Source organism: Tauraco erythrolophus, chromosome 14 (assembly GCF_009769465.1).
Source record: "Tauraco erythrolophus isolate bTauEry1 chromosome 14, bTauEry1.pri, whole genome shotgun sequence".
Classification (NCBI taxonomy): Eukaryota; Metazoa; Chordata; class Aves; order Musophagiformes; family Musophagidae; genus Tauraco; species Tauraco erythrolophus.
Genome location: NC_141478.1, coordinates 23,781,900 through 23,807,339, shown reverse-complemented (window position 1 = coordinate 23,807,339; position 25,440 = coordinate 23,781,900). Strand labels below are relative to the sequence as shown.

The window sequence follows — 25,440 nt, the reverse complement described above, 5'->3', positions numbered from 1 at the left end:
AGACATCTGATAGGTCAACACAACCGTACTGGAACATACAGTAACTCTCCTTTCCTCTATATGGGGGTCCTCCATGCATTAGGTTGGGGCACTGCTATATGCACAGCTAAAATGGGAGAATTACTTCCCTTGGTAATTCTATGCTAAGTGTCCCTGTCTGCCTGCTTTGCCAGCAGAGAACTGACTTTTGCACCTCCCCCTGGGAGCTGGATTTCTGGGCAGGGTTGCAGCCCTCATGCACTCAGTGGAGAGCAGCTCTTCTCTGTGAGGGCACAGGATAGAGGAAGGGAAAGAGGAGTGAGCACAAGTGCTGGTGTTGTCCAAACAGGGCATGTGTGCTTGGCCTGCAATGATCCAATTTCACACGCTCATGAGACGTACTGTATTCATTCAGGCCTGGGTGCTCAGTGGATTTTCCACACATCAAGCACACCGACCACGAGAGAAGCTGCAATATCTATTCAAGAGTTTTACACAAGATCCAGCCTACCTAATACATATGTAACAGCTTTCCTCTCTATGCTGGGTCATTCTTCTAGGCTTTAGCTCAGAATCTACGGAAAAAAAAACTGGCTTTGGCACCAGTTCTTCTGGTGGTCCCTGGTGGTATTATGAGGGACTTTCAGGAAGCAGTCCTTTCCTCTTTTATTCCCTATAAGGTATTGGTTCAACTCAGGACACAATTGTATACTTGTTCCTCAGCCAGGTCCACTGTCCATTAACCAAGAAGCATATATGTCCTTGGTTAAACAATATTGGCTCTACTTCAGACATGGTTTATTGTTTTACCATATACTTGATGAAAGATCAAAGAGAGAACAGATCAGGAGATGACTGCTTCTGAGGAACAGCTTGCGAGGAGGGAGGATGGTTTGTATCACTGGCAGTGCCAGGGAGTGCCAGGCCGGCTCTGGAATGTCTTGGATGGGGTGCTGAGAGGAGCAGAGTGGCTCAACGGAAGCTTGCTGGTCCCATAACGCAGAGGTTGATGGATCAAAATATCCTCTGCTAATTGATTTTTTCCCCCACTCCTCACTCACTGTCTCTCCTTAGCATCTTTCAGCACACGTACCCTGCACTGCTGTGCTCCAGCTCTCTGGGCAGTAGCTTAAAGGAAAGGAGGGACTGGAGGCAAGGCTGTGCTCAGGTAGCATGTGAGCCTCTCCGTCCCCACCTCGCCTTCCCAGGTTCCTCTGAACAACAGCTATGAATCTCTGAATGTGGAAGCTCTGGTGCTGGATCATGAAGATGATGGTCCATCTACACTAGAGGTGTGGCCAGGGTCAGAAAGGCCTACCCCCTGTATCAGGATGACCTCCATGAGGAAGAAAAGATGGGTAATAGTTGTGGGTGATTTCCCTCTCTCCTTCTAGTTGTGGAAAAACTGTGGAAGAAACAGACACCACCAGCCTATTAATACGTGGCTCGGTCGCTGGTGTCACCACCACAATTTTGGCTTTTTTGACAATGGGATAGCCTACATGGCACCAGACTTGCTGGCAGCAGATGCAATTCACCTTCCTCAAAGTGGGAAGAAATTCTTTGCTCATTAGCTGACAGAGCTCACTGACAGGGCTTAAAACTAGACTTGAAGGGGAAGGGGGATAATATCACGCTTGTTCAAGACAAGCCGAGAGCACCTGAAGAGCAGCAGAAAGGAATTCCTGATGCTCCATCCAGTAAGTCAGCTTCATCGAGGGCAGGGACAGGTGACATTGTGGTGGTGGTCTGCTACAGCCCGCCTGACCAGGAAGACCAAGCGGATGAGGCCCTCTAGAGACAGATAGGAGCAGCCTCATGTTAACAATCCCTGGTCCTCATGCGGGACTTTAGCCATCCTGATATCTGTTGGAGAGACAGCACAGCAGAATGTAAGAAAACCAGGAAGTTCCTGGAATGCAGTGATAATAACTTCCTTCTCCAAGTCATAGAGGAACCAACAAGGAGAGGTGCTATGCTGGACCTTGTTCTCACCAATAAGGAGGGGCTGGTGGTGAATGTAAAGCTCAAGGGCACTCTTGGCCATAGTGACCTTGAAATGGTGGAGTTCGAGATCATTAGCCTTAAGGCAGCAAGGAAAGGACACAGCAAGCTCACTACCTTGGACTTCAGGAGAACAGACTTTGGCCTCTTGAAAGATCTGCTTGGTAGAGTATCATGGGGTAAAACCCTGGAAAGAAGTGTGGCTCGATGTCCAAGTGGAGACCAGTGACGTTCCTCAGGAAATGGTATTGGGGCCGGTGCTGTTGGCAACTTGGACAGTGGGATCAAGTGCACCCTCAGCAAGTTTGCTGATGACACTGAGCTTTGTGGTGTGGTCAACACGCTGGAGGGAAGGGATGCCATCCTGAGGGACCTTGACAGGCTGGAGAGGTGGGCCTGTGCAGACCTCATGAATTTCTGGAAGTGTTCAAGACCAGGTTAGATGAAGCTTTAAGCAACCTAATGTAATGGAAAGGTGTCCCTGCCTATGGCATGGGGGTTGGAACTAGATGATCTTTGAGGTCTCTTCCAACCCAAACCATTCTATGATTCTATGAATTGACATTTTCTCCCACACCTCATAGCCACTGCCTCTCCCTTGCATTTTTCAGGAAGTGTTCCCTCCACTGCTCTGCTTCAGCTCTCTGGGCGTCCATGACCATGGTATTCCTGCACCCTCAACCCCTTCTCTCTGCCACTGCCATCTTCTCCTCTACTTTCTCAGCAGCCAGCACTCCCACAGTGCCCCTCAGCAAGGCAGGCTGTTGTGTGGAGCAGCAAGCACAGCACAGCAGAGCACAGACTCACCTCAGAAGGCAGTGGCTGTCTTAGGGACAGGTGTTTCTTCATTCTATCAGGCAGCTCAATTCCCAACTTCCCAGCCACAGGTGGAGACCTCCAGGGCCATTGGGGTGGAGAAAAAGAAAAGAATGGTGCTAGTTCTTTGAGAAACACCAGTGTGATTGACTCGAACTCATGGGAGCTTTCTTTGTCCTTGCCTGCTGCCTTGCCCACGCAAAGGTCCAGCCAGGAGCAGAGCTGTGTACGTTTTCCCAGTGGGCACTGCATTGGCCACGTGTGACTAGATGTTGGTAGTGGAGGGGAGAGGGGGTGCAGCAGGGTGGCCTCTGTGAGAAGAGGTAAGGGGCTGCCCTGTGCTGGATGCAGCCATTTAAAGGTGCCTCCACAACAATGAGCCAACTGCGAAGCTTGTGGCATAGGGAACATCCATGATGGAGTTCAGGATGAGTTCCTCCTTCCCTTCCCAGGCAACGACCTTTCAATTCCCATCACTCTTCAATAACAATCGAAGGTGGCCTCTTCCAGAAGTTCTCCTTGTCTGAGCGCTTCATGGCCTGGCAGTAAGAAGATGGCATGAGTACCTGCAAGGGAACTCCCTGCTATCTGAGTACCTGATGTGCCCAGAACTTCAAGATCGCTTGGATGTTGACTGTGAAGCCACCTCTGGCTCTGCAAGAGATGGGCCTTCCACAGGAATATCACTTGCATTAGGTGCTTACATTTGTTCCACAGTGAATACCATTGCATTTTATATTTTTTTCAAGCAAACACTTCTTGGTCCAGAGGAAGTGGACAGATCAAAGGGAGAGCTGAGAACCAGCGGGCAATCACAAAGCAGTAGGAGACCTCAGGGGGAATGATGCTGCCAAAAGCGGCATCTTCCCTGTATTTAGTGAGTGCGGCTTCCTTGCCTGATGTGCTTCTGAGGACACTGGTAGAGTTGCCCAGTCCTTACAGCCTATCACAGGCCTGCCTGAGAGTACGTGGATATGATGGGGGTCAAGAAACAGCTGTCAGCCAACCAGAGAGCAGTATGAAAACTGTAAAGTTGTAACAGAGCTTACAACATGGAGCCCCCATGTATGCAGGAGAAGGTCATTCCTGGGCAGATGTACTCGCAGGTAAAGGGGAAGGGGTGGCTGGTCCTGCCAGCCAATCACAACAGACCACATTGCAGGGAGACAGGAGTGACTTTAAGGGAAATGGTACACTTGGATACTTCTTGGGGGGCTGAGGCTGACGGGCTGATGAGTAAGAGCCACATTACTCACAAGTTACAAGGAAGCTAATGTCAAATGTGTTTGCAGGAAATAAAGTGAGAAGGATTGCAGTGCAGCCCTGGAGGGGCTGCCAAGGAGACAGTGACCTCTCTGACAGTGACACTGTTCCGAAGTTAACAGGCCAAGGCCCCGAGTGCGCTGAGGTACCAGGGAAGATTTGTCTGCTGAGAGCAGGAGGTCGGCCCAGGGGACCTCTTGAGGTTTTTTCTAACCTTCATTATTCTGGAGTGCACCGAGTCTCATGGGCCCTTGAGCAGCCACCAAAAGGCAACACCTTGGAAGGCAGCAGCAGCACGAGATTGCAGAGACGCACCTGATGCTTCTGAAATGGTGCTAAAATGTGTGGAAACCGTGTAGAGGAAAGCAGAACTTTTGGAAGAATGAGGCTATGAGCTCCGGTATGTCTGAGTCCAGTGCACACTGTCCATTGAAGTCCACGGCACGATGACTCTTGTTTGCCTGGAGTTCAGGGTTTTCCCCAACACTTGCACAGCACGATGACTCCCAGGTGCTCTGGGAGACTGATCCCATGACCCTTTGTAGTTTGAAATGCAGGTCAATTTGGGTTTGGGCCTTTTTTCAGGAAGATGCAGGCATTTCCTTGATCATCCTCCTGTACCTTGAATTCTTTGTTTTCCAATGGGTTCTCCACTTCACAGACATGGCAAAAGGGATCCCTTGGAGAGCTCCTTGTGGTTGGTGAGGTTGATACTTTAGCTGCCTCAGCTTGGCCATGCAATAGAACTGTTGAACAGCTGTGACCACTTTCCATTTTGATGGGGGTTGCCTGGAAGAGCTTGGAACAGGGAGGTTCCTTCAAGCAGAAGGGGATCAATGAGGCTCAGCTGCAAGGACGTCTGCCCACCCTAATGTGCACCTGCAGCAGATGGTTGCTCAGCAAATGGCCAAGAGTTCCCTCCCTGCTCTGTGTTTCAGCTTTGCCTCCCTCACCCAGAGATGTCTTGCTTCAGACCTTGTCCCCCACGCCCCTGCGGCACCTCTGGCCCAACCCCACTTGCCAGCAGCTGCAGTGAGCCCTGTGTCGCCCGCTGCGCTGACTCGACGGTGGCCATCGAAGCCTCCCCAGTGGTGGTGACCCTGCCAGGCCCCATCCTCACCTCTTTCCCTCAGAGCACAGCCGTGGGATCGTCTCTGTCAGCTGCTGTTGGGAGCTCCCTCAGTGTCGGGGGTGTTCCCATCTCTTCAGGGGTCTCACTTGGTCTGGGGGGGGTCAGGGCTCTATCTGCCTCCGCCACCACACTGCACTCTGAACTGCTGAAGCCTGAGGATCATCACTTCTGGAGGCTGAAGGAAGACAGGGACCCTGCAGCAGCAGAAGCGTTTCCGTGGCTTGCAGACGGGCTGGGTGTTCTCATCCAACCGGGAAGGAGGGACCTTTCCCCACCGCCCCTTGCTGCACAGCAGGACTCGCCGTGTCTCCTCTGGCTCTGCTTTGCTCTGAGCTGCATGGGAAAGGGCTCATTCTCTTCTGCTTTCCTGAATGTCCTGTTAACGAGTGGAGAGTGCGGAAGTTAGGGACTGCTCTTGGTGGGCTGCAATTGCCATCAGGTAGAGCAGATTGGGAAGAGGCAAGCACTTCATATGGAGCTTGTCCTTCAGAAATGGGCCATTCACTGGGCCTCCCTGAAACCTGAGGATGGGTTTCTTGCTCTCTGTTCTGTGCCACTGCATTTCATCCTTCTCATCAAAGACTTTGTGCACCATTGCTGGAGACCCAAGGTTGTTTGTCCTCTCAGTGTGACAACACCTCTGCAAAGAACAGGGAGCAACTGCTCTCTCCCATGACAGTGAGTCTGTCCTTATGCATGGGGCACTGCCAGTTGTGGGTGCAGCTCCCTGAAGTGATACCAGAGCTACAAAAATAAGCAAGCAGGCAAGAGAAAGACAGAAAAGCCTTAGAGAAATGGAGAGAGCAAGAAGGAATGGACATGCACAGTAACCTTGTTCTACTGGGAGAGTTGTCTAACATGGGAAACAGTCACTCAGGGAGTGCTTGAGTGTCTCCATCTTTGGAGATATCCAATGTTCAACCAAAAAAGACCCTGAACCACCTCCTCTACTTGACCCTGCTTTGAGCCAGGCGTAGACTGCATGATCTCCACCTCAGCTCTTGTGTGATTTGGTGCGCCAGGCTGGAGCCTCTCAGTCAGGAGCAGGGATCAAGTACAAGGGAGAAGAGAGAGGCCAGGGGCCATTGTTTAGGAAAGCTGCAGAGATTTGGTGGGCACAGGGCAGGAGAAGAGGCACTGACGTCAGTCCCAGGACTTGGAGCACAGGAAAGAAGGAAGATCAGAAAACATTAAACAATAGACTCAACAGCAATGCTGTTAAGGTATAAGCATGCTGAGAAAAGCCCTGAGGGAACCAAAAGCTTAAGGTCCCACTGAGATTTGAACTCAGATCGCTGGATTCAGAGTCCAGAGTGCTCACCATTACACCATGGGACCTCATGGGGAGAAGTAATCTTTCCCCTCTGTCACACTCCATGAGCCATATGCTCCTGGCTGAGCCTGGCAGTCTCTACATCTCCCTGGCCATCACCAAGTGCAACCTTCCTCCAAAGCCACCAGGCACACTCACAGGACCTTTCATGGCAGCGGCAGAGCTCTTTGTGGAAGCCTGGCATGGCCTGTCTTACAAGAGCCAATCCGGTAACTTGTGAGAATCTTGTTTTCTCCTGATAAGACCTAGTGATGAAGTTTCCAGCAGATGCTCTTCAACAATCTACCTCACAGTGTACGTTCATGGCCGGCAATGGGTGGCTCAACGCTTGCACTTGTGGTCTCTGCTGCTGCCACCCCTCACCCCTGTGCTGGACAGCCTGTCCATCTGCCTGTGGAAGTTACTGCCCCTCTGTTGCTCACCAGCCTGGGCTGCTGCACCAGGGACGCTGTTGCATCTTCCGCAGCCAGGAGGAAATGGCCTGCCTCTTGTAGGCAGGATAGGTACCTTGAGTTGAGTAGTTAATTAGTAGTTCATTAGCTCAACTCAGTCCAGCTGGATAAGAATGATTAGTGCCATAATTCCCCCTTTTTGTTTTAGGATTTTTTGTTTTCACAAAGGCTTTAAGGGTGAGCAGAGACCCGGCCCATTCATCCAACTCCAGCACGCTTCCCTTCCACGAATACCACGTCAGAGCTTGCAGCTTTACCTTCTTCTCCAAAGGACTCTCGCTCGAGCTCCCAGCTCCGGCTCTTTTGGCTCGGGCTCCTTTACAGCCAGGGCTCTCAGCTCAGCGAGGGAGTCGGGGCTTCCCAGGGTCTCGTCGATGTATCACGTTGGGGTCACCAGTTGTTGCTCACCAGCCTGGGCTGCAGCACCAGGGACACTGTTGCATCTTCCGCAGCCAGGAGGAAATGGCCTGCCTCTTGTAGGCAGGATAGGTACCTTGAGTTGAGTGGTTAATTAGTAGTTCATTAGCTCAACTCAGTCCAGCTGGATAAGAATGATTAGTGCCATACCCCTCCTCTTTCTCACCTCGTAGCTCAAACTCAGCAGCCGTTAGCCAGATATCCTTACTCTTGGTTGCAGTCCTAGCCGAGCTCCTGACCTTGCCAAACAAGGGGATCAAGAGAGAGGGCAGTGGACTAGGTTCAACAGAGGGAAGAGCTGGCAGGAAAACCCAAAGCAGCTTGTTATGGGTTGCATAAGCTGGACTGTCTTCCTCTGCTGGAACAATCCTGGCTGACCTCCACTCGGGATCCTTTCCTCCAGGACATGCTGGCTCCTCTGTGCCAAAGTGGCCTCTCCCTTAGTGAGAAGAAGGTTTTCTCTCCCAAGGCTGCTGCAGACTCAGGTATATTTCGCTGTGAGCTGGAGGGAGCTTTCCTTCATGCCCTGACACCACCACACTGCCTGCCCAAGAAGGGTACATGCCCACAGTGAGGAAAAGCTGCACTGGTGCCGTCCTCCTTGTGCCAAGGTTTGAATCTGTGTGTGGAGAGGTCTCAGGGGTCTGACAGGAGGAAACACCTGCAGGGACATTGTACCAGATCTCAGACTCAGCCCAGGGCACAAGGGACACACCGTCTTGGTACCTTTGGACTGCCTGAAGCACTGGGCTGGCACCCGGTACTTCTGAACCCATGAGACAAGCCATGCTGTCATGTGCAAGCTGAAGACACCAGACAACAGAAAGGGCACGAGAAATACCCAGTCACTGGAGTACAGGGAAACCACTGAAGAGTCACTACTCTGAAAGCATGTCCCTGAGCAGCAGCATTGCTGAGGGCTTTCCTCAATCATCCCTGGGATCTGCAGGACCGAGCAGGATGGAGCAGTGTCTGGGAGCAGCAAGAGCAGGGTCTGATCTCTGAAGGTTTTGCAAAGAGGTGGAGAGACCCCTCCTCCAGCGTCAGCCCTTTCCCATGTAGATGCTGTGCTGCTGCAGGAGGGAGCTGAGGCTCTGCCCAGGCTCACTGATCTCACCCAGGACCGGGGGATCAAGGACTCTGGACACACTGTGGGGGCCAGTGCAGGCAGCTTCATTGTCCGGGGCATTTCGTCCTTGCTTGCCTTTCCAGCAGCTCTGCCCACTGGAGCTGGTTTTGTGAATGGGACCAGAGGGGCTGCTGATCTCCCCAGAAGTCGGAAAGACCTTCCCTAGGCCTTTCTGGCTGAGGATAAGCGTTGGCAAGCCCGAGAGTGGCTTGGTCATGTGCCTCTCACCTTGCAGGCTGTCTGGAGAGCAGATGGGCTGAGATGTGGGTCAGACAAAGGTGTCTGCTGAGAGCCAAAGCCTGGGAGAGCTTTCAAGGCTTCACATGGATACTGACAGGGGAGAGACACAGGGCAGAGAGGCAAAAAACACCCCATTACCATCCCTGGCAACGTTTGCAGGAAGGTGTAGCTCTGCCAGGGCCTTGTGCAGCCCTCGAGGAGCCCAGGGCATTGCAGCGTGCTGCAGGAGGTCGGCAGTGCTGAGTCCTCCCTTCCCAGCCTTTAGTGACCAGGCCATGGGTTGTGCTGAGGAGCCACGGGCAGGCCTGGCATGCACCTCTTGTGCGGGGCAAAGCCACCAGCACCCCAGGCAGGAGCTTGTCTTAAAACCAGGGCTCTGGTAAAGCTGTCGATGAATGGTCAGGACAGGCTGTCTCAGTTGTCAGTTTTAGTTGTCTCATCCTCTCTTTGGTTGGAAAAGACTGTATGAATGAATCTGCATGAATGGTGACTCCTGAGAACTCCTCAAAACCACCTACAGTACATTGTGGCTGCTGCTGGCACCTCACTTCTTATGAACGGCATGAGCCAAATGCTGAGCATCTGCAGGAACATGGCTTGTGCTAGGTGCTTGTGCTCCTTCCTGAGAAGCAGCAGTATGCACCTTTTGGGCTACGTGTTTGTGAGATCCCTTCTGCCTCATTGCCTGCTGGGCCAGCAGCAGGCACATGGTTTGGATTTGACTTTATGGTCACTTCTGTCCCTGCAGCTGATGGGCCAGAATACGCTCACAGCATTGCCATGTGCCCATGCTATCTTCCTGCTGACACCTCATGAAGCACTCAGATAAGGAGGACTTCTGCAAGAAGAAGTTCTGCCTGGAAGGTCCCAGCAATTGCGAGAGGTTCGTGAGGCCTGGAAGAAAGTCAGTGTCACTCCTGTCTTCCAGAAGGGCATGAATCAGGACCTGGAGAACTGAAGGCTTGTCAGCCTCACCTCAGTCCCTGAAAGGGAAGAAGAAGCTCATCCTGGAAACTCTTTCCAGACTCATGAGGAACAAGAAGGTCATTTATTTTTTTTTTAATTACACTCCATTCCTAGCTCACTGCTGTCAGACTGTGCTCTCCTCTTTCTTTTTTCGTCGGCATGTGTTTCTGTGTTTGTGTGAGATGTTGGCAACTAAATCTGAACCTGTAGTAGCCAGCAAGTACAAGGGTGAATAGCAACAAACAGACTAGGATGGAAAATGTCCCAAGTCATAGAGTCCATCTCACTCGTCTTTCCTGAAGTAGAACCAGCCATGTCCATCTCCTCACCGAAAGGACCCTGAAGGTCCTCACTTGCAGCCGAGTACTCAGGAATTGATGTGCCTGACGGGAAGGGAGAAACACCTTTGTCCCCAGGAAATCACTGCCTTGTGAGAGGGGGCTCTGTGATTTGCTCTCCCTGCTACTCCAGAGCAATCTGCCTCCATGAAACCTAAAGTGAGGGACACTGTCAGAGCTGGCACCATGAGGTGTCTTCCCTTCATCTTTAGTGACGAGGGCCACATTGTCCAGAGTCTCTTTGGAGATGAACTGCTGTAGTTTCAGGTGTAGGGAAGGCAGCTGGTGGAGCTGTGCTGCTTGGGGTGTCATGTGAGATCAGGCTTTGAAGTTCTTCTCAACAATCAAGGACAGTGGGATTGTTTTCATGGCTCATACTCGGCACTGGTCCCTTTCTCTTTCCCCAACTTGCCTACCTTGTAAATGGGAGCAGGATTTCCCATCTATGCAGACATTTCTGGGGGAAGGCGAGGACGAGCAGTGTAAGCAAGGGGCTTTTGTTGTTCCCTGGGTATTGCAGTGAGGAGCAGAGTCCCATGTTTGCAGTGTGGTCAATTGCAGGGAGCCCAAAAGGGGACCTCACTCCATAGTTGGCAGGATTGCAACCTGCACGGGGAAACCCCAAAGGATTTCTAGTCCATCGTCTTCACCACTAGACCACAGGTACCTGCTCCAGCCTTCTCAGACCTGCTAAACACATGTCCTGTTAAATGACGCTTGGCTCCCCAAGGAGGTTCAGGGCGATGCTCCACTTGAAGCCCTGCAGTTGGGACCTTCGCTGAGCACTACGGGCACCCATCCTTCCAGAGGCCTTGAAGGCTATTAGATCCTGCTTTGCTTCTCAAATTTACCTGAGGGGACCTCAAGTCTACGGTGAGCACTAGGGTGCAGACACTCCTGCAGGGGTGATGGTGACCTTCTGGTAGAACTCCAGCCTCTTGGAGACATGGGGTGGTGTCATCCCTGGAACAAAGACCATGACCGCCGTGCAGGTTGTTGGCGTGTAGAGGGAATGGTTTGCAAGAGTGGGAGAGATCTATGGAAAGGGCAAGATGGAGCCTGGCTGAGAAACAGTGTGGAAGTGTACTTACAGTATGAAGCGAGTGCGGAGTCTTGATCCGCGGTTCTGTTCTCCCGCAAGGGAAACAGCTGGAGAAGGATGAAGTGATTGAAACATAAGAGTGAAAGAGTTATTTTGTTGATTAATAAATAGTGTGGGTATTGAGCTTTACCACGTGTGTCTGCCTCCTTGCTGAATCTTCGAACCTACCTAAAACAGACTGATCTGGCTCAAAGGCATGTCTGTGTGATCTGACGTCACCCTGGAGATGCTGACCTACCCCATCCAGGCTCCTGCATTGCAGAGACATCCTGAAGTTTACTGGAACTGGCTGTAACCATGTTCTTGGTGACTAGGAACTGAGACACTCTCACGTCTCTTGCAGCTTATGAGCTGTGGGCCAAGGAAAATACGAGATGCCTCTCACAACCAGACTCTCCACCTGAAGGGAACAAAGCTTCTTAAGTCTATGATTCGAGGGTTGCTAAAAGCAAAAAAAGAAACATTCTTTGCAGTGCTGTCAGTCAAAAAACATTCTGGGCATGAGGTTGTATGGAGGGTTGAGGTTGGCTCAGTATTTAAGCACTCCCACTCTGTCATCAGCCATGCTACAAGTAGGTGGTGTTACAAAAAGGGGATTGTGATTGTGCATGGTCTGTTCCCTATTGCAATGCCCACCCAACCCCATCTTGCAGTCACACTGCCTATGGGCAGTTCTGAAAACCAGTGCTTTCCTCCTTTCCTCTCCATACTCATCTCCTGGAGTTCATTCCCACAGAGAAATGGGAACGCACCAACGAGAAAAGTGTCGTGACTGCTTTTCATAGAAAGTTGGTGAATAACAATTGAGAGAACTGAGAAGTTAACTCAAAAGTTCTAAATTAACATTCCCATCTGAATAATTGAGACACTGGTCTTTGACCACTCTCACAGTAAAACAGGGTTAGTGTGTGTGACATGACTGTATTCCCACCTGGGACCACAGTTCCCCAGGGTAACCAACCCCAGCTCTGCCAGCCTGTTATTGTATGGAAGACGAACCAAGTCCTTGATAAGCTCAGTGTCCCTTTCGCAGGACTAACAGATTCCCTAGATGTGTGGAAATGGGAATTGGGCTCCTTGTTTATTTTCCATACCTTGGAGTTCCACGGACAACATCTGGTAAGCTCAAGACACAGGCCTGTGCTCTTCTTCGTAGGGAACACACCCCCACCTGAGGGAGGAGGAGAACAAACCACCACAACACTCAAGAGATGCTGCAGAAAACCTTTAATGAGAAGGAGTAAATACAGCGGCAAAGAAGAGAGAGAAAGAAATGTGTCTGCTGGGTTCAGGGAGGTGCACAGAATGGACAATCTCTCAAGGACAAGCTCCACACAAAGCACTTGACTCTTCCCAGTCTGCTCTACCTGGTGGCTATTGCAGCCCACCAAGAGCACTCCCTAGTTCCCACACCCTCCCATCATCAGTAGGAGGTTCAGCAAAGCAGAAGAGAACGAGCCCTTTCTCAAGGAGCTCAGAGCAAAGCAGAACCAGAGGAGACACGGTGAGTCCTGCTGTGCAGCGAGGAGCAGCAGGCACAGGTCCCTCCTGTCAGGTGGGATGAGAACACCCAGCCCGGCTGCAAGCTGTGGCCACACTGCTGCTGCTGCAGGGTCCCTGTCTTCCTTCCTGCTCCACAAGAGATGATCCTCAGGCTTCAGCAGTTCAGACTGCAGCGTGGTGGCGGAGGCAGACAGAGCCCTGACCCCCCCAGACCGAAGGAGCCCCCTGAAGAGATGGGAACACCCCCGACACTGAGGGAGCTCCCAACAGCAGCTGACAGAGACGATCCCACGGCTGTGCTCTGAGGGAAAGAGGTGAGGATGGGGCCTGGCAGGGTCACCACCACTGGGGAGGCTTCGATGGCCACCGTCGAGTCAGCGCAGCGGGCGACACAGGGCTCACTGCAGCTGCTGGCAAGTGGGGTTGGGCCAGAGGTGCCGCAGGGGCGTGGGGGACAAGGTCTGAAGCAAGACATCTCTGGGTGAGGGAGGCAAAGCTGAAACACAGAGCAGAGAGAAAACACAAACCCCAACATCAGCCTGTCTGTCATTTCTTCAGCTGCCTCTGTAGATACTCTTTGCTTCCCTCCATCTGCATTTCGAGCTCCATGTCCAAAACAGGCCTGAGGCTTATCTTGCTAACACGCACAACAGGTGTGACATCTCACTGTAAGGCTAGATTTGAAGGACCTGGAGCAAAGATGTGCCTTACTGGCTCCTTATTCCACCAAGACCTTCTCCTGCATTTCCCAGTGCAATAGCATGGGTGAAGATTGGTGCAATTATCCCAGCACAAATAGGCTGGGATGAACAGGTGTCTCAGAAATCACCTCCTAGAAACACTCACTGTGCCTACAGCTCCCACAGCGCTCCTCGTGCTGTCTGAGTGGCACAGCACAGGAAGGCTGATCCGCTGTGGAGACAGGACCCAGCACAGTGGGTTTAGAGCACCTGTGCAAAGACTGATCCTACCCATTACCAGAACAAATATTTCTGCTTTGAAAAAGGCCCTGGATGCACTTGGTCCTTTGGTTCAAGACCATCTGCTGCAGGTGCACATTCTGGTGGGCAGACCTCCCTGCAGCTGAGCCCCATTCATCTCATTCTGCTTCTTGAAAGGACCCCCTCTTCCCAGCTCTCCCCAGCCCCGCCATTCAAAGAGAAAGAGGTCAGAACTGTTCAACAGCTCTATTGCATGGCCAAGCTGAGGCAGCCCAAGTATCAACCTGAGCAGTCCCCAGGAGAGCAGTTCAGCCCACAGGGAGACATGGAGCGGACTCAGGCTTACCTCGTTCCTCGAGGAAAGGGAGGCAAGAGAGAAGGATGTGGAGCCTGCAGCAGCACAGGCTTTTATGTTGTCTCCCAGAGCCCCAGGGGAGCCACAAACCATCCTTGATCATGAACCATTTAAACACCTAGTTGTTGCTGCTTCTTAAAATCTCGCTGATGATTAAGTCCTTGCCTCTTTCATCTGAAATATTGTGCTCCACTTCATACCGCTGAATATCCAAACAATTCATCTGTGTCCCAGCTTCATAAGGCTCCAAGCTCTCAGACTGGTGTGCAGGGAGATTTTAAGGGGATTTCTGTGATAGAGACTGCCTTCGTCACATTGCCTTCTTGATGTCTTCCAGCCATGGTCAAATTCAGCTATAGAGTCACTTCTCAAGAGTTTTACGTGCTGAGGCTGAGGTTAAACGTGAGAGACTTTTCTCCTCATGGATCATCGTAAACATACAAGACGCAGTGGGTAAATTCGGACAGAGCGTCAAGACTACACAATCCCATTTAGGATAAGAGACTGACCTCTGCAGGAATAGGGCACAGGTCAACATCAAGGAAGGATCACAGTGTGCTGTGAAGCCCCTTGTGGGCGGGAGTGAGGGCCATCAAGACCTTGTTTACACTCATCAGGATCTGCCACAGTCTTTTTTTTCACCCCAAGAGCCCAGAGAACAAAGGCAGAATAATAAAAATGCAGAGCTGTCCAGAGAGTCAGGCAGGTCTCTTTCAAGAGACCTCTCCTTGGAATCTCTCTTGCTATATCTGCTGACAACTTGACCAGACCCTCACATTTCTTCCAACCAGAGGTGTGGGCTCAGCTTGGGAAGTGGAGAACCTGTTGGAAACAAACAAATCAAGGTGTAGGAAGATGATCAAAGCGATGCTTGCGTCTTCCCTGAAGGAGACCCACACTCCAATTGACCTGCTTTGCTCAGCAAGTTCACCCCAGGGCACAAAGTCTGGTTGGTCTGCTATAGAGGAGAGGTACAGGGCACAGAGTCAAAAGCTCACAGATATTTTCCTGGGTCAAGGATGGGGTGGCCCATTCCATGCATTTCAAACTACAAAAGGACATGAGATCAGCCTCCCAGAGCACCTGGGAGTCATTGTATTATGGAAGAGTTGGGAAAAACCCTGATCTCCAGGCAAACATGAGTCACCCTGCTGTGAACTTTGGTAGACATGGTGTCCTAGCTTCAAGCATGCCACAGATAGCAGAGCTCAAAGCCTCATTATTCCAAAGTTCTGCTTTCCTCAAAGGCATTTCCACACATTTTAGCACCACTCCTGAGCCAACTGGTGCTTCTCTGCAATCTTGTACTGCTACAGCCTTCCAAAGAATTGCGTTTTGGTGGCTGCTCAGGGGCTCATGTGACTCAGTGCAGCTCAGGATAATGAAGGTTAGAAAGGACCACTGGACGTCGTCTGGGATGACTTCCTGCTCTGAGTAGAAAATATTACCCATTTACCTCAGGAAGTTCTGGGCCTTGTGCCATTGAGCTCTCAACAGTGCCATTGTTGGAGAGGTCACTGTCTCCTGTGCAGCTCTTCCAGGGCTGCACTCACTCTGTGCCACTGGGAGATGGCCATGAGTGTGCCAGCACTGGTGAGTAGATCTCAGGGTTATGGTGTAAGTTCTGGTTATGGTGTACGTTCTGGAAATGTGATGAATAGAAGTTTTCTTGTGGTCCGTATAATGACACCTCAAGGACGCCCACTTCTCTATCTCATTCTCAGCCAGGTTGTTTCATCCCACTTTTAAAACCCACTTAGTCTGAGCTTTGATCTGAATGAGCCAAAAGGCTAGAGTGTGCTCCATGGTACCATGAAGAGCACAAGGGCTGGATGTGTGCATGCAATGCCTCCTGCTCTGCGTTTTGCTTTCATGTCAGTGACTAGAAGCCCTTTCTGGGCAGAAGGGCTGGAAAGAGAAGCCAAAGTCTGTCCCAGCAGAGATTTCACTGTAAATCCTGATGGGAGCTTTCACTCCTAATCCTGATAGTCACTGCTTGTCCACATCCAGACCTTACGCCATAACCCCAGGATCTTCTCACCAGTGCTGGCACCCTCACTGCCATCTCCCAGTGGCCCACTTGTGGGCCGGAGAGGCTCAGCTGTGAGAGACCCTGGCTGGTAGGATGGGGACTGGGCCTCAAGCCCTTGCTCAGGTGATAGCGTTCCTCTTTAGTGGCTATGTGGTTGGAATGGGTCATCACAAAAGGACCCAAGATGTTTGATGAAAGCTGAGGGGAGGGATCATTGCCCTCCCCTTGGCACTGCAGAAGTCACATCTAGGTGGGTGTGCCTCATTTTGGGTCCCCACGGACAAGAGAGGTACTGGCAGAGGACCAGGCATAACGTAAGGGCTGGAGCACATGACGTATGGGTGAGGATGAGGACACTAAGGTAGTGGAGCCTAAGCAGGGATAAGCAAGGTGAGGAGCAGAGGATGGATGTAACTACGGAAGGGCAAGAGGTCCAGAGCCTGCTGAGGTACCAGGAAAGATTGGTGTGCTCGGAGCAGTGGATGAGAGCAAAGGACCAGCAGAGGTCCATTCCAGCCTTCATTATTCTGGGTGCACTGAGTCACATGAGCCCTTGAGCAGCCATCAAAAGGCAATGCCTTGGAAGGCCCCAGCAGCAGCAGGAGATTGCAGGAGAGCACCAGTTGTTTCATGAGTCTATGAGCTTCATTCATGCCTGAGGCTGGGACATCATGGCCTCTGAAGTTCACAGCAGGGTGACTCATGTTTGCTGAGACTTCAGGGTTTTTCCAAACCCTTCCACAATATGGTGACTTCTCTTTCAGGCAAGGACGCAGGCATCTCTTTGATCTCAAAACCATGCTGTCATGGAGCTTGATGAGTGTAAGCAAGGTCTTCCGGGCCATCACTCCTGCCCACAGGGGGTTTCCCTCCAGCCCATAATGGTCTTTCCTTGCCGTTGACCTTTGCCACATCGCTGGAGATGTGAGTCTCTTCTCCCATACGGGTTTGTGCAGTCTTGACTTTCTGTCTGAACTTACCCCATGTATCCTGTGTGTCTACGAGGATCCATTGGGAGAAATCTCTCTCAGGGTTAGTCAAAGTGTCTGCACTGCAAGCACTTAAGAGTTGAATCGAGGTGTCCCTCGGTCCTATCCCACTCAGTGGGGCTGAGTAGACGTGAGCTTACTACCATATCAAAATTACAAAATATACCAGATTGATAAAATTTACAGTTACCCCTATGTGCCTATTAGTCAAGTCAAGGATAGAGAAGACAGACGAAAACAAAAGGAGAGATAAGAGTAAGGATATCACCCCCCTTGGATCCAGCAGCAGGCTCTGCTGGTGGTCAGGGTCCTCTGGTGGTGGGTGTGCACCGAGAGTCTTGCCCATTCTCCTTGTATATCCTCTGGGTGCCTGCTGTCCCTCCTCAGGGGAGGAGTCCTGTTGTGCATGTGCAATCGTTTATACAATTTCACAAAAGTTCTCAAAATGAGTCAGGGGGCACAGGGGTTCTTGGTGGTCTCACCATCCTGATGTGCACAGTTGAATGAGCATTGACCCTTAACGCTCATGCAAGCGTTTAACTTCCATGCCTATGTGGCATCACAGAGGGAGAGAGTTGGGTTTCTCAAGACAGGACCCCACCTCTGCGGGGTCCTGCTTGCCTGACACGGTCCCTTATCGAGTGAGGAAGTTTGCTTGCAGAGATACAAAGTGCAATGCCTTATTTGCAAGTTGGCTTGGTTCAAGCATCTCTGTCTGGGTTTCCCAAGATGGATGTTTGTGACAATTTCTCACTACAACCGGAGGCTCTACACCTGAATAGCTGGATTTGACCATGACTGGTGGCCATGCTGACCATCAAGAAGGCAATGTGACGAAGGCAGTCTCTGTCACAGAAATCCCCTTAAAATCTCCCTGCACACCACTCTGAGAGCTTGGAGTTCATTGGCTTTATGAGTTTGAGACACAGATGAATTGTTTCAATGTTCAGTGGTTTGAAGTGGAAGCGCAACATCTCAGATGAAAGAGGGAAGAGCTTAATCACCACCAAGGCTTCGGCAAGTGTCAGCTATGAGACCTTTAAATGCTTGATGATCAAGGAATGTTTGTGGCCCCTGGGGCTCTGGGACACAGCATAAAAGCCTGTGCTGCTGCAGGCTCCACATCCTTCTCTCTTGCCTCCCTTTCCTCGAGGAACGAGGTAAGCCTGAGTCCGCTCCATGTCTCCCTGTGGGCTGAACTGCTCTCCTGGGGACTGCTCAGGTTGATACTTGGGCTGCCTCAGCTTGGCCATGCAATAGAGCTGTTGAACAGTTCTGACCTCTTTCTCTTTGAATGGCGGGGCTGGGGAGAGCTGGGAAGAGGGGGTTCTTTCAAGAAGCAGAATGGGATGAATGGGGCTCAGCTGCAGGGAGGTCTGCCCACCAGAATGTGCACCTGCAGCAGATGGTCTTGAACCAAAGGACCAAGGGCATCCAGGGCCACCTTCAAAGCAGCAATGTTTGTTCTGGAGATGGGTAGGATCAGTCTTTGCACAGGTGCTCTAAACCCACTGTGCTGGGTCCTGTCTCCACAGCGGATCAGCCTTCCTGTGCTGTGCCACTCAGACAGCACGATGAGTGCTGTGGGAGCTGTAGGCACAGTGAGTGTTTCTAGGAGGTGATTTCTGAGACACCTGTTCATCCCAGCCTATTTGTGCTGGGATAATTGCACCGATCTTCACCCATGCTATTGCACTGGGAAATGCAGGAGAAGGTCTTGGTGGAATAAGGAGCCAGTTAGGCACATCTTTGCTCCAGGTCCTTCAAATCTAGCCTTACAGTGAGATGTCACACCTGTTGAGCGTGTGAACAGGATAAGCCTCAGGCCCTTTTTGGACATGGAGCTCGAAATAGAGATGGAGGGCAGCAAATGGAATCCAAAGAGAGATCTGAGTAAATGACAGACAGGCTGATGTTGGGTCCGTGTTTCTTCTCTGCTCTGTGTTTCAGCTTTGCCTCCCTCACCCAGAGATGTCTTGCTTCAGACCTTGTCCCCCACGCCCCTGCGGCTCCTCTGGCCCAACCCCACTTGCCAGCAGCTGCAGTGAGCCCTGTGTCGCCCGCTGCGCTGACTCGACGGTGGCCATCGAAGCCTCCCCAGTGGTGGTGACCCTGCCAGGCCCCATCCTCACCTCTTTCCCTCAGAGCACAGCCGTGGGATCGTCTCTGTCAGCTGCTGTTGGGAGCTCCCTCAGTGTCGGGGGTGTTCCCATTTCCTCAGGGGGCTCCTTCGGTCTGGGGGGGTCAGGGCTCTGTCTGCCTCCCCCACCCCAATATAGTTTTAACTGCTGAAACCGGTGGATCATCCCTTTCAGAGGAGGAAGGAAGACATGGACCCTGCAGCAGCAGCAGTGTGGCCACACCTTGCAGACGGGCTGGGGGTCCTCATCCCACCTGGCAAGAGGGACCTGTGCCTGCTGCTCCTCGCTGCACAGCAGGACTCGCCGTGTCTCCTCTTGCTCTGCTTGGGCTCATTCTATTCTGCTTTGCGGAACCTACTGCTGGTGGGAGGAGGGTTCCAGAGTTAAGGGTTCCCTGAACACTGTCGACGGGTTTCTTACTCTCTCTTCTGTGCCACTGCTTTTACTCCTTTTCATTAAAGACTTTGTGTAGCAGAGCTGGAGACTTGTGGTGGTTTGTTCTCCTCCTCTCTCACTTAGCTATCCACTCAGCAAGGAAGAACACAGCCCTTTGTCCTGAGCTTACTACCAATTGTTGTGGAGTTGCAACATACCAAGAATAAGTAAGGAGGCTGATTCCCCCTTCCGCACAGCTAGGAAATATGCTGGGTATGACAAAGGGACACTGAGGTGGTCAAGGACTTGATTCATCTGCCATACAAGAACAGGCTGGTGGAGCTGGGGTGAAAGTTGGCTCTCAATTGTGATTCGCAATATTTCTGTGAAAAACAGTTACAACACTTCTCTCTTTCATTGTATTGTGAGACTAAACTCCAGGAGATGAGTATGGAGAGGAAAGGAGGAAAGCACTGGTTTCCAAAACTGCCCATAGGCAGTGTGACTGCAAGATGGGGTTGGGTGGGCATTGCAGTAGGGAACAGACCATGCACATTCACAATTACCTTTTCATAACTCCACCTACTTGTAGCATGGCTGACGACAGAGTGGCAGTCCGTAAATACTGAGCCAACATCAACCCTCCATACAACCCCATGCTCAGAATGTTTTTTGACTGTCAGCACTGGTTTTTTCACTATTAGCAACCCTTGAATCAGAGACTTGAGAAGCTTTGTTCCCTTCACATCGAGAGTCTGGTTGTGAGAGGCTCCTTGTGTTTCCCTTGGCCCACAGGTCATAAGCTGCAAGAGACATGAGAGTGTCTCAGTTCTTAGTTACAAGAATATGGTTACAGCCAGTTCCAGTAAACTTCAGGATGTCTCTGCAATGCTGGAGCCTGAACGGTGTAGGTCAGCATCTCCAGGGTGACTTCAGATCACACAGACACACCTTTGAGCCAGCACGTAAAGAACAGGGCTCCTCCCAATGCACATCAGAATTGCATGCCTTGCTTGATGACCATCTAGACATCAGTGATCTTCATTTGTACCCTGCCATAGCAACATGCTTTTCTCCTCCAAGTGCAACCAGCAGCAGCAGCAGTTCCAGGATAAAAATGCTTCTCTCCTGGCTCCTGTACCAGCATCCCAGTCAGATGCCCAGCCTTCAGCCCACCCAGCACACAGAAAGCACTGGTCTCAGTTGGTCTTAAGGCTGCAGGAAGGTGAGGGAAGTGGCTTGAAGCCTCAGGGGAAACTGGGTGGTATTTGAGCAAGAAAGGCTCCCTGCTAAACAAACAAGGAACCCTGGAGCCAGGCTGAAAAGACACTTGTCAGCATTGGCCAGGAAGAAAATCCTGGTCAACTGCTTGGAAGGCAGCTGTGCTCACCACTATACCACCAATGCACCTGTGTGAAGTGCTGCCTCCTGCTCCACCACTTCACAAACTAGCTGGCCTCCTCCTTCCAGACCCCACACACACTCTTCCTCAAGCCACTCCTCATGCACACCCACTACCTGCAACCACCTCCCAGCCTTGCTCTGGGCACGCGCAGACAGGCACTGCCCCGTGTATCACCTCCACACTGATCTCACATCAGGCACAGAGTCATCCTCAGATAAATTTGAGAAGCAAAGCAGGGTCTAACAGCCCACCCTACAATTACCATCATCCTTGGTTGTCTCCTGACAGCAGCCTTCCCTTCGTCCCTGGAAGCAACAGAGATGCCAGCTGAGGAGGGAAAGCATTGCCCTGTGGCAAGATATCCCAGATGCCTGGCTGAGAACAAGATGCTGGGAGTTGCAGTTCGAGGACCTGGGATTAAGCCTCCAAGACCTCTGGAAGGCTGGCACCAGGTGCCTGTCATACTCAGTGAAGGTCCCAACTGCAAATCTTCAAGTGGAAGATTGCCCTGAAACTCCCACCAAGCCAAGCATCATTGCACAGGGCATGTGATCAGCAGGTCAGAGAAGGCTGGAGCAGGTAGCTGTGGTCTAGTGGTCAAGACGATGGCCTAGAAATCCATTGGGGTTTCCCTGTGCAGGTTTCAATCCTGCACACTGAGGGGTGTGGTCCCCTTCTGGGCTCCCTGTACTTGACTATGCTGCAACCATGGGACTCAGCCCCTTACTGTACCTGGTACCCAGGGGATCCACCAGATGCTCAGCGAATCACACAACAGCTGACGGAGACATCATGCAGTCCAAGCGTGGCTCAAAGCAGGGCCAAGTTGAGGAGGCGGTTCAAGACCGTGCTTGGTTGGATGTTGGACATCTCCAAAGATGGAGACTCTAGAACCAGCATGGGCAACTGTTTCCTGTCTTTGACCACTCGTGACATTACTTTTATATCCAGTGTTGTCCATTGCTGCTTCATCTTCTCTCCATTTCTCTGTGGAATATCTGTCCTTCTCTTGCCATCCTCCTTGGTTTTGAAGCTCTGGTATCAATTCAGAGAGCTCCACTCACAACTGGCAGTGCCCCATGCTTGGGGATAGACTCGCTGCCATGGGAGGGGTCAGATTCTCCCTCTTCCTTGCAGAGACAGTGGCTAACTGAGGGAGGAGGAGAATAAATCACCACAAGTCTCCAGCTATGCTGCACAAAGTCTTTAATGAGAAAGAGCAACAGCAGTGGCACAGAAGAGAGAGCAAGAAACTGTCTGCTGGGTTCAGGAAAGTCGAGAGAAATGCCCATTTCCCAAGAACAAGCTCAATACAAAGTGCTTGCCTCTTCCCATTCTGCTCTATCTGGTGGCAATCTCAGCCCACCAAGAGCAGTCCTCAACTCTGGTACCCTTCCCCCATCAGCAGGAGGTTCAGCAAAGCAGAAGAGAACGAACCCTTTCTTGAGGAGCTCAGAGCCAAGCGGAGCCAGAAGGGGCACGAAAAGGAGTGCTGTGCAGCAAGGAGCAGTGGGCACAGGTCCCACCTGTAAGGTGGGAGGAGGACATCCAACTGAGGCCATGCACATGCTGAGGCATCTACATCTTCCACATCACTATGAGAGGGATGATCCGCCAGCTCCAGCATTGCAGAGTGCAGTGGGGTGGGGGAGGCAGACAAAGCTCTGACCCCCCAGATCAAGGGAAGCCCCAGATTTCAGCACACCAGGTGACACAGGGCTCACTGCAGCTGCTTGCAAGTGGAGATGGGCCAGAGGTGTTCTAGGGGGCTGGAACACAGGATCTGAAGCAAGACATCTCTGGGTGAGGGAGGCAAAGCTGAAACACAGAGCAGGGAGGGAACTCTTGGCCATTTGCTAAGCAACCATCTGCTGCAGGTGCACATTAGGGTGGGCAGACGTCCTTGCAGCTGAGCCTCATTGATCCCCTTCTCCTTGAAAGAACCTCCCTCTTCCAAGCTCTTCCAGGCAACCCCCATCAAAATGGAAGGTGGTCACAGCTGTTCAACAGTTCTATTGCATGGCCAAGCTGAGGCAGCTAAAGTATCAACCTGACCAACCACAAGTAGCCCTCCATGGGATCTCTTTTGCTATGTTCATGAGGTGGAGAACCCATTGGAAAACAAAGAATTCAAGGTACAGGAGGATGATTTCTCGGCTGTGTCCTTCCGAGAAAAAGGCCCAAACCCAAATTGACCTGTTTTGCTCAGGGAGTTCATCCCAGAGGCCGAAGCCTGGATGGCCTGCTTTTGAGGAGAGGTAGAGGGCAGGGAGCCAAAAGCTCACGGCCCTTTTTCCTGGGTCAGGGATGGGTGGCCTATTCCATGCATTTCAAACTACAAAGGGTCATGGGATCAGTCTCCCAGAGCACCTGGGAGTCATTGTGCTGTGCAAGTGTTGGGGAAAACCCTGAACTCAACTTGGCATTTGGCTCATTGTTGTTGAGGCAGCTTTAAATGTCGCATCCAGCACAGGGCAGCCCCTTACCTCTTCTCACAGAGGCCACCCTGATGCACCCCCTCTCCCCTCCACTACCAACACCTCAGTCACACGTGGTCAATGCAGTGCCCACTGGGAATACCAGCACAGCTCTGCTCCTGGCTGGACCTTCGAGTGGGTAAGGCAGCAGGCAAGGACAAAGAAAGCCCTCAGGTCTTCCAGTCAATCACACTGGTGTTTCCCAAAAAACTAGCACGAGTCTTTTCTGTTTCTCCACCTCAATGGCCCTGGAGGTCTCCACCTGTGGCTGGGAAGTTGGGGATTGAGCTGCCTGATAGGATAAAGAAACACCTCTGTCCCCAGGACAGCCACTGTATTTTGAGGTGAGTCTGTGCTGTGTTGTGCCGTGCCTGCTGCTCCACACAACAGCCTGCCTTGCTGAGGGGCACTGTGGGAGTGCTGGCTGCTGAGAAAGCAGAGGAGAAGGTGGCAGTTGCAGAGAGAAGGGGTTGAGGGTGCAGGAATACCATGGTCACGGACGCCCAGAGAGATGAAGCAGAGCAGTGGAGGGAACATTTCCTGAAAAATGCAAGGGAGAGGCAGTGGCTGTGAGGAGTGGGAGAAAAAGTCAATTCATAAAATCATAGAATTGTTTGGGTTGGAAGAGACCTTAAAGATCATCTAGTTCCAACCCCCATGCCATAGGCAGGGACACCTTTCCATTATATTAGGTTGCTTAAAGCTCATCTAACCTGACCTTGAACACTTCCAGAAATTCACGAGGTCTGCACAGGCCCACCTCTCCAGCCTGTCAAGGTCCCTCAGGATGGCATTCCTTCCATCCAGCGTGTTGACCACATCACACAGCTCAGTGTCATCAGCAACTTGCTGAGGGTGCACTTGATCCCACTGTTCATGTTGCCAACAAAGATGCTGCCAACAGCAACGGCCCCAGTACTGACCCCTGAGGAACATCACTGGACTGCACTTGGACATCGAGCCACACTTCTTTCCAGGGCTTTACCCCATGATACTCTACCAAGCAGATCTTTCAAGAGGCCAAAGTCTGCTCTCCTGAAGTCCAGGGTAGTGAGCTTGCTGTGCCCTTTCCTTGCTGCTTTAAGGCTAATGATCTCGAACTCCACCATTTCAAGGTCACTATGGCCAAGAGTGCCCTTGAGCTTTACATTCGCCACCAGCCCCTCCTTATTGGTGAGAACAAGGTCCAGCATAGCACCTCTCCTTGTTGGTTCCTCTATGACTTGGAGAAGGAAGTTATTATCAGTGTATTCCAGGAATATCCTGGTTTTCTAATGTTCTGCTATGTTGTCCCTCCTGTCCCCTCCCTCCATTCCCTCCTTTCCTTTAAGGTACTGCCCAGAGAGCTGGAGCACAGCAGTGCAGGGTACATTTGCTGAAAGATGCTAAGGAGAGGCAGTGACTGTGAGGAGTGGGGGGAAAAATCAATTAGCAGAGGATATTTTGATCCATCAGTCTCTGGGTTATGGAGAGGGCTGGGGTGTGGGTGCAGATATGAGCATGGGGAGTGTGTCTGTGGCATGCCAACTACAGAGGCTACTGCTCAAGGCAGAGAATTTGACTGCTGATCAAGAGATCCCTGGCTCAGCTCTAGGTCTCCCTTCCACTGCCCCTTTTCTTCTTCATAGAATCACAGAATGGTTAGGGTTGGAAGAGACTTCAAAGATCATCTAGTTCCAACCCCCCTGCTGTGGGCAGAGACACTCTCCACTACACCAGGTTGCTCAAAGCCTTGTCCAACCTGGCCTTGAACACTTCCAGGGATGTGGCATCCACAATCCGTGGAAATGTTCAAGTGTTCATCCATGCTGTCGAGCACCTCTAGGCTTCTTGTTGCACTGCTTCTGCCACCCTCAATGGAATTGCTGCAGGGAACAGACTGTGCACCAGCAAGAGGCTTTTCTCTCCTTCTCACCTTTGTTCTTTCTTCTGGCTCTCTCTGAATGGGCCCCTCAGGGTTTCCCTTCTCCTTAAGATGCTGCACCACCTAGGCTGGCAACCAGCAGCCCCTCTTCCTCTCAGGGGCTGTGACAGAGCAAACCCACCAGGGT

The 25,440-nt window shown here is 51.6% G+C and overlaps 1 non-coding gene across 1 annotated transcript; it reads right to left on the bottom strand.

The window, feature by feature from the left end:
- Nucleotides 1-6,460: 6,460 nt before the first annotated feature.
- TRNAQ-CUG (transfer RNA glutamine (anticodon CUG)) lies at nt 6,461-6,532 on the bottom strand. The gene has a single exon. It is a non-coding gene; the product is annotated as a tRNA-Gln (tRNA).
- Between the last annotated feature and the right edge of the window lie 18,908 nt (nt 6,533-25,440).